Here is an 18,616-nt window from a genome sequence, read left to right as displayed (position 1 = left end):
TCAAACACATGGTGGTCACAGTTCATCAATTCTGTTTAACTTTTATTGCTTTTCCACAGAGCTACAGATGCGTAGAGGACGACGAGTTTGGTTTTTTATTTCTGGGGACAGATTTTTAAATTGCTTTTAGCCACAAACAAAATCTGAGAAAATTTAAACAGATGTCAAAATAAATTTCCACTTAAATTCCCTATCCAAGCATGATTTGTATATAGCTTAATTTGAGAAGCACCTGGGTTGCTGTGGAAATTTTTAACTTTTAAGGGAAAAAACCAAAACAAATACAGATAATATATTAGTGGAAAAGCAGCCATATTCAAAGGATCTCTTTGCATTCTGTTCCAGAGGAGCAGAAAAGAGGGCACAAAGACATGGTATCTTAGCAATGCAACCCAAGCAAATACTTGAAAAAAAGGCAAGTACAATTGGACCACATTAAGCCTGATCAACGCCAAAAAAACTCCAGTTTGTTTCAGGAGACTTATGAATGGCATGTATCCCAGCAACTACAGAATGTGAAATAGGAAAACCAGGTAGTGGTTGTTAAGAGATAGAGCTGTAGGAAGAAAGTGAAATGACTAGGAGGACAAAAGCTTATTCATCTACATGATACCATAACTTATATCCAATTTCAGTGCAGTAGGAAGGAAAGGATTAAGCCCTAAATCACCAGAATTTTTTAATAACCATTCTGAACCAAGTAAGCTGGGCTCTGCTGTCAGGCTGCAAATGAGGTGCTTTCTTGGTTTGTACTTTCTGCTGCTAAGAGAGGAGCTGGGAGAAATACAAAGAACACTTTACATCTCTTCTCTTGGGACTGTATGATGCCCAGAGATGAAAACGATACAAACTGTTCCTTGCCTCTGCCACAGAGGAGGAAACGCCCACCCCTGGAAAGGTCATGAAAGGTGTAGCAGAGAGTATTCCAGCTACAATAGATGTGAGCCACGGAAGAAGGAGATGCAGCTTGCTCTGTGTTACTGAAGTTCAGAGAATGTTTTCCAGCTTGACAACTATCCTGAGCATTCATTGTGAGAGCAGTTTGCTGCAGGATGCTGGGGAGTGCTTTATGGCTACAGCAAGCAGGGACTCTGGTAATCTAAGAGTCTTCTGCAATATTACTTATGATTATAGGAAATTAGACTTGATGACTACATTGAACCTTCCAACCTTATGTCTGGGAAGTCTGTGCTTTTCTTTTTCTGTTGGGCTGCCAAACAGGAAACTTAGCAAGTAAGAAGGATGGAGTGATTTGGCCCTGATGGATGAATACTGGCTGCTCTCTTCTACAATGAAAAGGAAAAATATTTGAAGGATCTATTACAGTCTGATCAATGGGTTTATCCAGGCTGTGTGCATGAACTAATATGTGTTTCATAAATTCCCAAGCACCTTGGGGATACAAATGTTAAAACCAAATCTAATTTTAATGTAAATATTCATAAGCATAGTCAAATAATATCTGCATGCCAGTATGATATTTATTTGCATAAGTTTTTTCCCTGCACCAAAAAGAGGCCTCCACTTGTTGGCTAAATTCACAAGCACTGGAAATAAAAGCATCAAAGCATCCTTCCTCCTCAAGAAAGAACAGGATTTTTTTCTTGTAACAGACCAATCTATTCATGTACCACATCTCCATATGGGAAACATATCACAGTATATTAAAAATATATGTGGTGACCTTCGTGCATGTTTAGGACTCATGAGCCATATTTAAGGCTCAAAGCACATTTTGTTCGTTACCTCACTGCAAAAGACTAGAATTCCAACAAAACACAGGGATTATTCATGCCCATCAGCAAGCTCAGGAGTAGACAACTTCACACTTGTATCCCAGCAATGGTACCATCCTGTTGCAGGATCATGCAGATTGCATGTAATTAATTTTAGCTTCCCTAACTGAAATGTAACACAATGTGCTATTGTGTGGTGAAATAAAATGATCCCAAGAACTTTTTATCAGATAGAAGTGGAACAAAAACTCTTATTAGTTGTTTAGGGAAAGCAAACACCTAACTAATTCTATACATATGCAGTGTTTATAATTTCTATTTACTTTAAAAATAGAATTAAATATTATTTTTATAAAAGAAAAGAAATTAGCTCACTGAGGACTTAATTATCCTTTCTTTTCCAATGGGAATCAATGCTATTGGCAGCTTGCAGGCCTGTTCTCTTGACAAATCAAGTTGTTGTCTGAGGCGTGAAGTGTTAAGATTATGATCGACTCAGCGTGACATTGTGATTCATGGCTACTATATTACAGAGGGAAAAAGGGGATTTATGCTTCATATCCACTTTGAATTCATAGTGAAACAAGTGAATCATTCTATTCAACCTCAGGAGTTCATGTTCTACACCCGGGGGGGTTGAGCAATATAACAGGCCTGAACATTTTAAGGAACAAGTGCAATAAAATATCACTGTGAAATATTCTCTCTTTCCCTTTGTGCTCTAAGTTTAAAGAATCACCTGGAGTAAAGATTTAATAAATACATTTCATTAAAAGAAGAAGGAAGAAGGATGGATATGAAAGGGGCATATTGGTCAACTGGAAAAAAGACACTTCCAGACTGATACATGTAACTAAAGGAATAATTATGCAGAGTCTCTGTAATGACTAAATTCTAACTAGTAGCTCTAAGTGATGTACACCATCTTTCTTTTTTCCCCTCCAATAAGGTCATTGAGAAAATTCTGTTGCACTGCCACATTTAAGCAAAGGTAAAACATTAATTATATTGGTTTTATTTCCTATATTCTGAGATCAACATCTGGAAACAACCACAGACAGCTGGGGTCACTATAGCTGCTATAATGAAGGAGGGAATCAGCACAATTCTCCAGAGAAATGTGGCAAAAGATGCATTTTACTGGACACCATTAACAGTGTCTACAGCCACTGTTAATGGTGTCCACTCCCCTGGAAGCACCACCCACCTCGCAATTCATGTGTGACAATTTAACCATGCGCAAAAGCTTCAGTCACAGCATCAAAAGCAAGAGGAAAATCTAGCCAATCCCTGTAGCACTCCATTTCAATTAAGTTCAAGATCCCCTATTTTAAAAAATATAGAATTCATGCTTCTTTTCCTATAGTGTTAGAAAATGCATGGCAAATTCAATTTCACCCTTGCAATGACAGCTTGACTGCAAAAGCAGAACCAAAGTCCGACTGCAAAATGTCAGCACTGAATTCCTCTTCCAGCCTTATCTGTATAATGAGCAGAACCAAGGCATAGAAGGTGGCAAAATGAAATTAAAGAAAACCAAGACTCCTGGTCCTTTTTGGGAAAAATTAGTCCCTCTTTTCTAATTAAGTTAAAGTGTCTTTCCAGCTTTTATGCAAAACCCTTTTGGTTATTGTTTTTGCAAAGAGGAACAATCATTTGAAGGACTTGGAGAAAGTCCAGCAAAGACAAGGCTGAAAAATCTCTCTCCAGTTTAGAGGAAATGGTTTTCTTTTGTGTATTTATGATTTTCAAGAGACAAGGATTTTTTTTTATTCTGATATTGCTACACAGAAATTGCAATGAAAAAAACTAATTGTTATTAACTATTATTTGTTCAGCACACTGAGTGACAAACATACTTTGTGGACAAGTCTTTGTTAAATGATGTCCAGCATTTAATGATTTTCATGCAAATAGAGGCCTATCTGTTCTTTTGTCTGACTTTGTTGAGGAAAAAGGGATGCCTTACTGACCTCATACTGTGCTCCAGCCTGGACTGGTGTTTTGTTGGTGGCTGCTCTCAAGAGATTTTCTTCTACCTGTAGGCAGCCCTGTGACTTCTGTTCCCAAATTCACTATTGATGTACAATATTGAGGATTCTACCCAAGTTATGGTTTTCTACTGTGGCATTCCAATAGGATGGCCTCTGGCTCCTAACCTCACACATGGATGCTAGTAAGTTATACACCATGCATAAATATGGAATCATCTGCTCTTGGGAGAACCAGATTTAATAATAAAATATCTTACAGCACAAACTACAAGGTCTCACAGGCTCTAGACAAAGAGGAACACCACAGGCTGGCTTGTTCACAAACCACCATAAATTTGCCAAAACCATTCAAGTATTGCTCTGATGATGCCTGAACTTCCAGAGTTACTTTATAAAATCATCAGCACCTTTGTGGCATAACTGCTGTAAAATATAATTACTGGGAAAATTTTTCCAATGACAACATGTCAAAACTATGTCAGAAAATGCATCGAGGCTAGAACTTGAACTGATGTGCATCAGCTTAGACAGGCCATTGATTTTAAAGCAGCTGCAGAGATTGCTATCAATTTAGAATCCTCCTTTCCTATATCTAAGCTGTGGTGCTGAACACGTAAGACTCCCATGATGTCTCTGGCTAGCAGGTAAACTACAGTGTGAAATGCTCTTCAGCAAGGAGAATAAGATATGAAAATTGCATAGATGCACTAGTTGCTAAATGGGAGTATAGAATAATATAACTGTAACTGGTAAAGCTCTCTGCAGTAGTTAACCTCATAAACCAGCTGAGATCCTATTCTCTATCCAGTTACAGATGTAGAGATTTAATAACGGCTCAGGTATCCCCTAAATTTCTAATACTGATCAAAAAGAGAAAATACCATTTTGACTATCTTATATCACCTGAAGATTAATAGCTGATCCTAGAGATCTCCAGAAGAAACGTGCATGAATACATAGTCATCTCATTTTCTACCTCTGAGCTAATAACCACAGGTAAAAATGTAAGCCCAAAGCATCCACCTCTATTTACACTGCACTTCTGGATGTGCTTGAATCCCACTGCTGTCACTTCAGAATTGGAATCTCTGTGAACTTTCAGCTGGCTGCACTAACAGATAGCTGTTTATATTAGTTCTCTGGCATAATGAAGTGTGTCTTCAGCTCTGTAAAATATCAGGTCAACTTGATTAACTGGTGCAGTCACTGTGGCGTTATTTTTAGAACAATTCCCAAAAGTTGCAATCTGCAAAAGTCTTAATACTACTTTTCTTCCATTAAGTATGTTATTGAATAAAATTATGCATCCTACTATAGCAGCCAGTGACCTCAAATTGGATGGCTTCCTGTGGAGTTCTGTACATTATGTACCCAGAGACTATCCCTATTCCACAGAACTTAGACCACAGAAACCAGGAAAGCCATCAAATAAAGATATTTAGCCCTATTTGCTGATATGAAACGAAGGCAAGAAATGAGACACTTCGGAAGGTCACAGGCATTTTTGCAGGACCAGCAAGATTTGAAACAACAACTTCTGGGGGCTCATTTGTGGTGTGTAACCCAACAGAGAGCACAGGTACCTCCAGCTCCAAATGGACAGATGCAGGAACACTTCTGATGCCAGGTGAGCACACCAATCACACCCTGGTGCCCAGCTCTGTGGCACTCCAGTGGGTCTGATGCTCCTCAATTCATACCTCAAGGCAAGAAGTGGGGCTCAGACAGCTGCTCGAGTCAGAGCTGGCTTCCTGAGCTACAGCACAAGAGGAGCAGGGCTCTGCTTTGGGCACTAACTAGCTCCCTTACTCAGCTTCCTTAAGCATTCCTCGAGATAATGGGAGTTTTACCAACCTCTTTCAGTTCTAAGAGTGAGTAAAAGTCTTGTTTCACATAGGACAGTGGGTAGAACAAAACACTGCTGGGAGAAAACCCACTGATGGAACTGGCAAACTATATAGATCTAGAGATCCTATAGATCTGGTCCCAGCCACAAAAGAGTACACCATAATATGCAAATAAATCATTAGATATTGCTATTAATTTCTCTATTTTGTCTTTTGCAGCACTAAATACATTAAGGAATTTTTGATAAATTTTCCAATTATATTTGTTCAGAAGCATTGGCAAAACAATCTGTGCTATTAATGAGATGTTTAGTGCAAATTAATCATTAAACCGGACGGTCTATGCCCTGAAAAGTGATTTGTTTTGCAGGGTGTTTTTACTAGCACAGTCAGTCTTTGGAAATTAACATGTTTCTTGAAAGACCTTCACCATTACTTTGATTTTAATTTGTTAGAAAGGTAGTAATCCAGAAAGTCCCCAAGGGGACTGTAGTCTGTCAACCTGTCCTTGCACATCCCAAGGATGCAGGGAGAAGGGATCTATAGTGTCATACAAATGGCACAAAGCTCCACTGAACTCTGGGGTGCCCTGTGATCCTGAGGAAGGAAGTGGGAGAGACACTGGAGACTGACATTTTATTGTAAGCGAGGGGAACTCTGGGGTCATTGCAAGTCTGCTGGAAACGAGCCCTTCCTAAAAGCTCCCAGGTTACCTAGGGAGTTACCCAGATTTCTCTCCTGCAGTCAGCATAACATGGGTGGGGTAGAGAATTTGCAGGGGGCTTTTAACCTCAGTTAAATAAACTGCAGTAAAGAAGTCTAGTGCAGCAATGAATGCATTGCAGGAGCAGCAATGGTGAGTACATTCCGCAAAGAGAACTTTCCACATGCACAGGTTCTACCCAACAGTAGCGCACAGATGAAGGTTGGGGTTTTATTAAACAGCACAAACACACATTATTGCTGCTTCCAGTACTGCACATATGGCAATGTCTCTTAGCAGGAAGAGCAGTTCTTGCTTTACAGAAATACAGTTATCTAAATATACAAACTGCAAGACAATTATGAAATCAGAAACTGCCATCAGATGCTCTTAGCATCACTGCATTGTCTGGAGCTAATTGCTACATCCCACAATTACGTTGCTTACCTAGATGTTTGCCTGTTTCTTGCAATGACTATTCATAGGATTGCCTTATTTTTAATGCAGCATGGCTGCACTGTGCACAGACACACTGTACCAGCATTCCTTTAGGATTTGACCCTTTCTTGGCTTTAGTTCATGCCTCTTGTTCTTGTGTTTGACATAAATTCAAATCATCTTGTAGCATCTATCCTTTCAAATCTCTTTGGAGTTCTATATACTTCTCAAAGGCCATCACATTCTCTCTACTCTTGCATTTTAGCCTTAAAGTTTGAGAGGTTGGTGGGTTTTTTTTGTTGGTGGTGTTTTGCGGTTTTTTTAGGTAGAGAAGCCTTATTATGAAAAAAGCCCCTAATATTTAGTAACATTATGACTGCCATCCACTTTGTATATTTTCCTGGTGGCCTTCAGCAAACTGACCCATAATTACTGCCTTTTACATGTTTCCTCTTAAGTTCTTTGTACTGTCAAGTCTCCTACTCAGCATATACAGCTATAATAACTTGAGTTCCTTTAAAAAAAAAAGAGTTTGATTGCTTTTTAACAGCTATTGTGTTCAATGTGACAGCATGTTTACACTGGCCTTGTATTTAAGACAAAGTCCTGATAGAGATGGTGGATTTCAGCTGAGATAAAGCCCTTCAGGAAACTAAAATCACCTTATCTCATCAGTCAGCTTGAGCACTACAGGGCAGATTTGCCCTCAGCAGCAAATGTAACAGACCTCTGGTTATTCTTGTCACGGACCTCTCCCTGTGGGATCTCATGAGCTGTCTTTTCCCCCACCTATGTTTAAAGAACTAATTGTTTTTATTAAACATAAGCTGCCATATAGAAACATTTTACTGGAATTCCCTGAAGGCTTTGTCTTTTGTTTTATGTCATTTGGAGGGAAGGAAGCTGAAGGATGATCTCGCTGTTCTCTGCAGCTTTCTGGGGAGCAGAAGGGAGAAAGAGGTGCTGAGCCCTCCTCCCTGGTGTGACAGACCACAAAGGAATGGTTCAAAGCTGCATCAGGGGAGGTTTAGACAGGACATTAGGAAAAATTGCTTTACCAAGGGGGTGCTCAAACACAGCAACAGGCTTCCTAGGGAGGTTATCCATTCCCAAGGCTGTCAGTGTTCAAGAGGCATTTGTATAACACACGAAATAATACACTTCAACTTTGGGTCAGTCATGGAGTGGTCAGGCAGTTGTGCTAAATGATCACTCTAGGTCACTTGAATTATTTCAAGTATGATCCTGTATTAACACGTTTTTAGAAGTCAGATCATGAAAAGGCCTCTAGTTCTTCTGCTTCTATACAAATAAATTTCTTTGCAGATACATCTAGTATTTAGGTGGCTACATTCACATATGTATTTGTTGATTGTTTTATTAAGAGGCCAAGATATTTTCATGTGACCATACATTTTACAAAAAATCCCCAAAAATACCAAACCTCTAAATTGTCGGGATCATACAGTTTTGTAAAATGCACGGTAAATTTAAGGCTATGCTGCAAAAATGCAGGCTTGTTAAAATTACACTCATCTTTAATAGCAATTTATGTCTGAATTCGATGAAGAATGAAGTTATGGTTGCAATCCTTACAATGAAACAAGAATGAATGTGGGAGGGGGTAGACAATGTAGATATTTTCTTTGGTCAGCACATTGTGTGTATTTTATTTTGACCCAGACTGTGACTGTTCAAGACATTAGAAGCTTTGACTGGGTTATGCTGACTTATTAAGTCTGCTTTGCACAGATACAAGGGACAGAAAGATCTTCATTGTGGGACACAATGGGTAACTTCAACTCCTTCAACATGTGGCTGCAATTACCATTTTGTAAACATTTTCATTGAGTCTAGGTCCACAAAATTTTGTAGCTTTTTTTTGGCCAAGAGTAATAGCTCTGGGAATGACAGTCTCATCTCCAAAATACGTGTGTAACATAAAAGAAAGAAGAAAATTATCACTCTAGAAACTCTTAATGTGAACAGCCTAAGACAACCCCCTGCAAAACTTGTGAAAGTCATATCAGCATTTCAGTACTAAGTTTAGTGCCCCTCCTTCCCAGCTCTCAGCTTAACAAACTTAGAACTGGACCAGACTGTTGTCCCCTAGTGATTATCAGAGGAGCAACAGCTTTCAGAGTAATTATCACACAGGCCTGTGAAAAACAATACATCAGAAAGTCAGAGGGATGTCCATTGATCTTGACCAGCTCTCCTTTCTCTCCCTTTGCAAATGTTCTAAGCAAGTTAGAAATTAATAAACAGCAGGTGTTTAGGTTTCATAGAATTATAGACTCCTCAGGTAATCTTCCATCTTTGGTGTTATTTAGGCTGCAGCAGAGTTCCCAACTGATCACCTTTATCTACATTCCTCTATCAGTACATTAGAGTCTTGGCAGATGCTGTAAGATTGCAATTCTCTAGATCAGGATAAATATATTGGGAAAAACACCACAAGAATGGCTGACAAGTAGTCTTTGGAGGAGTCATGACTGTGCACAACAGAATATAGAGCAGCTTGTAAAAAGAATGAAGATAGTTTTACACCATCTGTAAAATCCTCAGGACAGAAAAGCCCTTAGCAATGGAGCTCTGATCTTCACAGAGGTCTCTGGACAGTGTTTTCATAATGATCATTAATCAATAGTGATGCTAATCCTAGCCACAGGGAAAAGGAAAAGGGGCAGAAGAGAATCAATTCTTCACTCAGTGAAGAGTCTGGTTGAGACTGTGCAACACTGATAGAGTCTTCTCTGATTAGCATAAGGTCACATTGTCTCTTATGGCATCCACCTCCATGAAAATATTACAATGGGATTTTATTGTCTTCCCTTTCTAGCAGAGAGAGCCTGTGATAAATGATGTATGGCATTCTCAGTGTGTTACATATCAGTTCCTGAAGGAACAATATTTTGCATTTGCTCAGGAAATACTTCCCTGATCTTTCTTTTCTGTGCTGCAAAGCACCCGTTGGAGGGAGCAGATTGCTGTGTCATCCCCACTGCACAGGCCTTTTGGAGCCATATTGGTCCTCACCATGAGCATATGGGAGCATTTTTCAAATGCCACAAAACCTCGTCGTCTTAAAGATTAATATTAAACACCTTTCACCATACGGAGGCACACGAGAGAGAGTCCTTGCAGATTTTAGCTCTGTCCTGCATGATTTGCTGGAGTTGGCTGTGCTGTAAGCATCTTTAGTGACTGCAGATAATAGATATTCATGTGGTTAAAACCAATCTCTCTCTCCACAAACCTAGCTTAATTAGGTTTGCTGCAATTTTCTATGATAATTTAGTTCTGCCTTTGCCTTTTGGCTGGCAGATTGTCCCTGGAAACCTCTTACAGAAATTCCCATTGACTGCAATGATTCTCAGTTAGGGCAAAACGGATCACTACTGCCTTCCCTGCTGTTGAACTCAATCAACAAGCCATACATAACTCTCTAAAAATAAAAAAAAAAATAACAGTAAGGTCAGAAAATCTGAACACTGGCTGTTTGACACCAGAAAGATAATGATAATGTAACTAGTTCTGCCAGGACTTGCATCAGAGCATAACAGATGAATCTGTCTCCATCCACTGAGTCACCTTGCCAACTTTTTTTCAATTAAATTCTTCTTATAAATCAACAGTGAAAGATTACTTTTCAGCTAGAAGGTATTCAGTCAAACAGCAATATACCATCAGCAGCCGTGAGGCAAAAATATAAGGAAAATGAGAAAACTAACACTTTTTTTTTCTCACTGCTCACCAGATATGAAACTTCTACTCTCCAAGTCCCAAGACTAAGTTCCATTTTAGTAATGGCTCCTCCTCCCTGCCCTTTCTACTTCCCAATGATCACTGCTCTACAAAGGTTTGAAATACATGTCTCTTCAACTTTAATTTAGCTGTGTTTGTGAAATTACATGATCTCTCCCCTCTGTTTTTTAGATTAGTCTCAAATTAATACCTTATAAAGAATGCTCTTATTCCTCAGTCTACAGGGCTGAGTTTTGATTCAGCCAGCTTCCTTTCCAGTTACAAGGATTGCTATTGTTGCACTACTCCATACATGTAATTCTTTCATATTTAACTGGAACTCCAGGAGGATTTAACCTGTGTGAAACTCCTTGTGACACTCCCAGGTTGCTCATGTGCAATGTGCAGCCCTGCACTCACAGCTTTGCTGCTGCTCAGCTCTGGGTTCAAGCTTGGCCAAGATTTTTGCCCATGCTTAATGTGCAGCCTGTACAATAAAACAAATAAGCGTACTGGCATTCCCAGTTTCCCTGTGGATTTGTATCTCACACTGCTCTTCCCCTGCAGCTTCCCACTGTGCTGTGCACAGCATCTGCCCTGCCAAGGGTCCTTTGTCTGGTCCTGGCAGGGCAGGAGTGGTGGTGGCGGCTGACGCTGCCCAGCACCACCAGTGTCCGACACCTGGCAGCCACCTTTGGAGGGAACTTCCATTGGCACATCCCTCTTCTATTCTGCTGCTGTTCAGGACCTGTGTAAGAACCTAATGGCCTTTGAGAGTTTGGCTCATCCTCCAGCATTGGTCAAAACTGACCAACAAATTCAGAAGTTATCAGGCACAGAAGAGCAGCTTGCACACAAAAATCTCATTCCCCTCCAGACTACACAGTACCTCAGGCCAGATCTTGTTCTAACAATTTATGCACAGTTATTCTTGGTGTTTGGCTGCTGCAGCTCACATTAACCCATGCTTGTGCTGCATCTATGTGCATTTACCTCATCTCACTGAATACCACCATTCTCCTGTAGTGTGAAGGAAGAGGTTATACAGCCGTCTTATTAAAGCAGACTTCTTTGGCATGAACAAACTGACACCTCTATTTTCAAGTGAATGCATAATTTTGGTATCAAAACAATGACAGAAGAAAAATAATTACCTGCTATAATCACAAATTTGTACTGCCTTAGCTTATATTTGAAGAAAACAGTGAGATGTCACAGATCAGTAAATCCTCTAAGTAAAGAGAGCCAAATACAACTTAGAGACCAGCAAATGCCCAATAATGGTATGGAAAATGCAGCTATTGAAGAGACATTGTATATTACATTTGAGCATCTTAAGCTGCATAATGTCAAAGAGAAAAAAGGTGTGCTAATTATTTTTTCACTCGACCTACCCGAGTTCTATGTAACATTCTAATAACAATTGCCAGGACCATGGAATAAATTGCACACATTTTCTACATTTAACTGTTACCTGATGAATAGGAGTATTATGGGGATTATTCCTCTTAATGACAAATCTAATCTCCAATGTAACAGTTGATGATGATGAGTGCTTGTGCTATTCAAGGTAAAAATGAATTTTTCTATGTCCTCAACTTCAAAGGATTTTATTTTACTAAAAGAAAGAGAAAATAACATAAAGGAGGAGACAGGAGCATGAACTCTGGATTGAAAAGGAGGATAAACTCTGATTATTTCAATGTTTTGTACAATCCAAAGTTGTTAGAAAAACATGAAGCGTTTCTTATATTAAACGATTGACTTGAGATGAAAATGAAAATGCTCACACGTTTCCTAATGTGCAGATGGACAAGTGCAAAGCTTTCAGCAATGATAGCTCATGGAAATAAAACAAAAATACCACAAATCCGGATGTCAAGCCAAGCCTGCTGAATTGCCATTGTTAGGCGCCTATAATACTACAGGATTTACTTTTCATTTGAAGAAATACTGTTTTGTGTCCACAGCCAGATATGTTCAGAGGGATAGCAAATTACACAAAGTGCTATGATTCATACCTCCTCCCGCCCCAGCCTCGCTCTTCTCTGTGGATAATGTCCCTGACAAATGATTTATCTTTAGCCAGCAACAGCAGTGCCACAAGGAGTGTCTGAGGAACTTTCTGCCTGAGGAGAGCATGCAAGGCAGTAAAATAACACAAATCTGGACAGGCACCTGCTTGAGGAATCACCACTTACGTTAACACAGGGAGAAGAAATAAAACAAATAAATAAATAAATAAATTAGGTACCCGTTTCCTTTCTGCTCTCTGACATATAATAAACTCTCCTTAGATCCCTTTGACCCACAAGCTCTGATACCCTGGAAAAAGGAAGGGGAAGGTAGAGAGAGGGAAAAAATCCCAACAAACTGGAAACCAGAAACGTGCTTGCTAAGTATGGTTTTATAAAATATTGCAGCTTTCACTCTCAAAATGTCTAAAATGAAAATCTACTGCAAGCACACAATAAAATAAAGCTGATAATGTGTTCCCCTAGGAAGAAGGAGCCCATGCTGCTCCCCAGTACCCAGAAGGCAGTACTCCACTGAGAATAAATACAATTTACACAGTAAGATGCATCTCCAGATTTGATTTAGAGATATCAGAAAACTTTCAAAACAGACCTGGTTTAGGATGAAATTAGTGCATGGAAAATGCCTCTCTTGAAACAGTGTCCTGTTATATCATTTACCTTCTCACTCAGGAGGACTCCTGCCTGATCCCCCAGCCCTGCAGTGCCCCGTTCAGTCACATTATTAACAGAGCACAGCAATCAATCCTGTCTCACTACAGGTGACAGTCAATGAGCATCAGGAAACAAGGCCCTGTTACATGGATATAAATCCATATTGCAGTTAGTCTTTCCTTGGATACAGTAATCTAACAACCTCAATGACCCAGTAAAATTCTCCATCAGATAGCAGAATTTTGAAATCTTTATGAATGTACTAATATGGAATAAAATCCACAGAACCTGTAATTAAATTCAAGAGCAATGCACATACATGGACATGTACATTCCAGCATTAAGAAGACAGTGTGGTACTCACTTATTAATTGAATATTTCTCATGAAACTTGAAATTGATTATCAGGTACTGTGACCAAGTTTCAGGGTCAACATAATATCTTGATTAATTGGCCAATGATTCTTCAGCATTATTGTGACCCATTTTGCTTATCCCATACTCACATTAACTAAAAAACAATGATCTCATATCTAATGTTCTACTTAACATGTAGAGATCACTACAGACAAACAATCCCACATGAAATTTCAGCCCTGCCTACTTTGGCAGGGGAGAATATTGGAAACAAAAAAACCATGAACAGTTCCTAGGATCCATCTTTGCTCTCACTCCCACCAAGAATTGAGATTGTCAGAGGTTTTCTTACAAGAAGGTAAGAATCTGATGTGGGAAATAAAAGCATTGCTCCCACCTTCCCCCAGAGGTTCTTCCTGAATTATTAGGAGCAATGAGGATCTGAGCTTTGCTGTGCTTACAGATAGTATTTCTATTTTCAAAAGGAAGACATAACTAAAAGTGTATAAAATGCCAATAAAGTAAAACCAACCAGGAAACCTTTCCAAAACATTTTAAAACAAGCAGCAAAATAAAAAATTGCAAACATGCTCATCACAACATGCTTACACTTCAGTGTCTTACAGTATTCCTTGCACAGCACTTTTTGCTGATTTACGAGAATTTTCTACAATCTGAAGTTCTTTAAAGTTAAATTGCACTTCAAAGTTTCATTTACACACTGTAAAAATGATATAGTTAAGTTTTCAACAGGGAATGAATTATTCATTAAAGAAGATAATGGTGTTAAACTCATCCAAGGAGCTATAACATTAGCATAAAGAATGCCTTATGTCACATTAATTTTAAAAACAGAAAACATACAACACAAAAGATATCGAACCATGGATTTGGTTTTTGGTTACATTAAACAAAAAGCAATTATTCTTCCAGCAACCTTTTCCTAGCATTTTAACCATACTGGTAGGTATTTTACAAGCCATTTGTTCTTAATTATTAATTGCATAAGGATAGGCTGGGTACAACATGCCTCTATTCTGATTTTATTATCTATGCTTTTGCTTTTATGCACAGATGCAAAACAGAAGTGCTTAAAAAGGAAAAAACCTTCTCTTTTTCATTTACATCTCGTTGATACAGAAAGAATGTGTATAAGAACACACAAAGTCTCTTTTTAAAAAAAAAATAATACCATCTATGGAAAAAAAATGCCCACCTACACAAAAATATCCACCCCCCAAAAAAAGAAAGGAATTACTTTCTCAAAAAAATAGTCAACCATAATATAAAAAACCAAACTAGACTCCCCCAAGCTCTTTCACATCTATCTATATATATATAACAGTAAGGAATGACTTTGAGGAATTAAATCAGTATCTGTAAAACAGATCCTCTTAAATTCAATTGCCAGCTGATTTTATTTACTGACAAAACAGTCCCATTCCTTAGCTCCTTCTTGACATAACTTCTGTAAAATAGAACCACTGCTACTTCCTAGTGATTTTTAGTTTGTTAAAACTAGTTATCCTAAATGCTTTGGGTAAACAAACTTCAGGAATAAAATAACTATTTTCTCCTATACCATCTGTCTTCTCAACTTACTCATTCCTGCTATTGTGCAGGAAGGAGTTGCTTCATCAGTTTGCTAATAGAGTTTAATGAATAGCATTTGCCCTATTTTGGAAGTGAAGCTAGTTTTACAGGTCTTTTGGCTGCTTCTTCTAATTTGTTTTACAACTCATTAGGATCAAACCAAAGACAGGTTTTCCAGTCAGGTAAAGAAACTCTTGCACTGAAAAGACAGGGGGCAATGGCTGTAGCAGTCAGAGACTTCTGATGGATTTTCCATACATTTTAAAATTTTATATTTTTTACTTATTTATTTTACCTGCATTACAGACTACTTAAACTTTGCCTTTACCAATCAATCTACTCAGAATTAGGAAAAACTCAGATGATTCAGATTTTGCAAAATCGATGACACAAATTCAAGATACTCTTGTAAAATACTGACTTTATAGTAAGAAATGAGGGACGTAGATAGCATCCTAAAGGCAGGGTTTTGTAATTCAAATGCTTGGCTTACTCTTGCAGTCTGACAGGAGTAATGTTTGCTCCCAAAACCTTCTCAAGGGAAGGTCTAGCAGCACTTGCCCTTGTCGCAGTGTAAGGTGACTGGACAGGCTGAGCTGCCTTCCAAGCCCAAGTTCCTAAAGGTTGCCTCACCCTGTAAATCCTTCACAGAGGGTTGAAAGGCCATTCCTTCATTCCCACTCCCTGATTGTAATGTTTATGTAGCTGTTCCCTTGAGTTATTTCATAAGACACAGAGTACAGGACAATAAAAGCATGTACCTTTCATTTACGAGGAAAAATTGGCGCCATGGAAGAGCATCTTCTGTAGTCACTGTGGCACAATCCCAGGGCCCATGGAAGGGACACGGTGAACGAAACCATATTGCTTCATTCTAGTCACTGGAACTTGTGGGCAAAGTTCATTCCTTGCCACAAATATATCTATAAAACTACTTTATTTCAGGCATATTCCAGATTCTGCAGCTGTAAGAGCAAGCTCAAAAACATGAAATAGATGTAAACTCACTCAGCTTTCTTCTTCATAGCCTGCTTGAAATGATAGCCCCGGGAAGCAGAAAACACCCTGTTTTTCTAAACATTTGCTAACTGAAGCCCTGAGGTTCCCCACCCTCACACTCTTAACTGTCTCAGTGCTGATGATATTAAGAACACCTGTGGCCTGTGTGCTTGCTACAGTCTCATGACAATTCAGCACCCCCTCAGATACCACCTTCCCCCCTCACTGATCTCTCCTCAGCAGCTTTTGTAACAGAAAAATTGTTTGCAAATGCCTGAAACACATTGGCATCAAAAATGGGGATGGGTAAAACCAGTTAATTTAGCAGCTCACAAAAGAGCCCAGCAGTCACTGTGCCAAGTGCAGTAAACTCTTGCTCATTTAGCTCAGAACTCTGTGCGTTTACAAAAAACCGCTACACAGTTTCAAAGACTGTGTCAAACACTGAAGCCTGTCTACCTGCACTTGGGGAGGACAGACCTTCTCCACAATAGGTGACAAGTGTTCCTTAGCTCCAGATGAACCCCAGGTGTTTCTGCCCAGCCCTCAGCCACAATTCCTCCTCAGTAATTACTGCTCACAGACATCTTCAATCAGGCAGTATCTGTTAGCAGCATTAAAGGCCTTATGTGAATCCCAGTTCTACAGAGACCTTCATGGGTTTGAACTGGCTTTAGATCAGGCACTAAATATACAGATTTGGTACTCTGTTAGAACATAAAATGCAGAATATAATGTAGAATGGAAGTCACAAATAACATATCATGGTCATAGAATTTAATATTTCTTTTCATGGAAGTTACCTTGAAAGAAAATAATAATAAAAGCATCCAATGTCAGAGAAAGGCATACAGCAACCTGACAGAGTAATATAGATGCTAGTTTAAATAGTAAAGAGATAGAAATCATAGGTAGATAAAAATTGTGTGTGTCTAGACACCTGCCACAACCAGCTGGTTTTCAGAGGCTCTGATAATTCACTACTTTAATGACTGTAAGTCTAGTATACAAAATAATGGCTTTTTAGGTACAACTGCTGTATCTGATGCACAGCAATGCCAAGGAAGAAGAGCCCCTAACTCTATCATGGAACAACTGTAGAAGGCCATGACCTGAAATTTATCTCAGTTTAAAGAACAATCATACTCAAGGGGATGCAGGATCATAAACAGAGTAATAGACTCTGACTCACATTTGGAGCCTGAATTTCTGAAACCAGGGAAACTTTGGGCATAAATAGCTGTGGGTACAACTTATTGCATTTAGATGACCAAAGCATCTCCACAAAACTATGACCTTTAGGATACTGAATCCCAAAGGCAAATGAAGCGGGAGATAGGCTGTGTAGAAGCTCACAACACAGAATATGAGAAGCAATAGGTGAAAGATGGAGAGATTTATAGGCTGAGGTTAGATAAAAATCTTTTAAATACTTTCAGGTCAGATTTACTTTAAGTCACCTAAATCTCTCTAGGCTGAAAATCTGGCTTCTTTGTAAAAATTCTTGACTACAACAGAACTCAGAACACCAGGATAGTCTCATAGCCTCATAGTCCATGGAACAGTAAAAAAGAAAAGGAAAGTAAAGGAAGAAAAAAATCACAAGAAACTATACAAATACATATGAAGATGGCATCTCTCTCTCTCTTTCTCCTCCCACTTCCATGTGTGTGGACACTTTTTTTTTTCCTATCCCTTACAATATTCACTAGTTTCCAATTTAATTTTCTACTCCCAGAAGCCAATTATCCATGAACAGGTAAAAGGGAAGTAGAGACAAAGGAGGTGGGACCAGTTTAATTAACACACAGACAAGCAGTTTTACTTTGGTACTCTGGCCTCTCCCAAAGAGACAATGCTCTGCTTTCAGACCCTATTAAAAATGCATTTATTTCATATCCTCTCATAATACTCTCCATAAGGAAAGGAATGAATCACAGTGCATATTTTGTGAATGATTTATAAAGTGGCACTACAGGTTTATGATCTGAATCACAGGTCCTTGGGGAAGTGCAGCAGTGCTTCTGTTATGGAAAACTTGAAATGGTTAAAATCAATATTACTCCTTAATATTTGACACTGAGGAACTCTTTTACTTCTCCCAGGTACCTCCACACACCAGCACTGTGAGCACCAAAACCTTTGTCTCTCCAGCCCTGGGGAGAAAGGATGTTTCCAGTTCTGGAACAATTGTTGAATAAGAACATCCCAATGTTTCTTGAAAGGTATAAACCAGGATTTAAGCAGCGAGTATGTAAAAAAAACCCCAAATCACAGAACTTTAATTGTTGAATAAGAACATCCCAATGTTTCTTGAAAGGTATAAACCATTATTTAAGCAGCAAGAAGTATGTAAAAAAAACCCCAGATCACAAAACTTTATTGTCTGGGATTCTCCAGCCCCAAACGTAGCTAATTTATTTTGATTCTGGCCAAGTCATCCTGATGAAGTTGAAAAAGCAAGAAAGAATGGAGATAGCCTATGATAGGAGAAATGTGCATTTTCCTGAAA

The sequence above is a fragment of the Passer montanus genome, unplaced genomic scaffold, assembly GCF_014805655.1.
Source record: "Passer montanus isolate IOZ18808 unplaced genomic scaffold, ASM1480565v1 scaffold5, whole genome shotgun sequence".
NCBI classification, from domain to species: Eukaryota; Metazoa; Chordata; class Aves; order Passeriformes; family Passeridae; genus Passer; species Passer montanus.
This window is presented reverse-complemented; position numbering follows the sequence as displayed.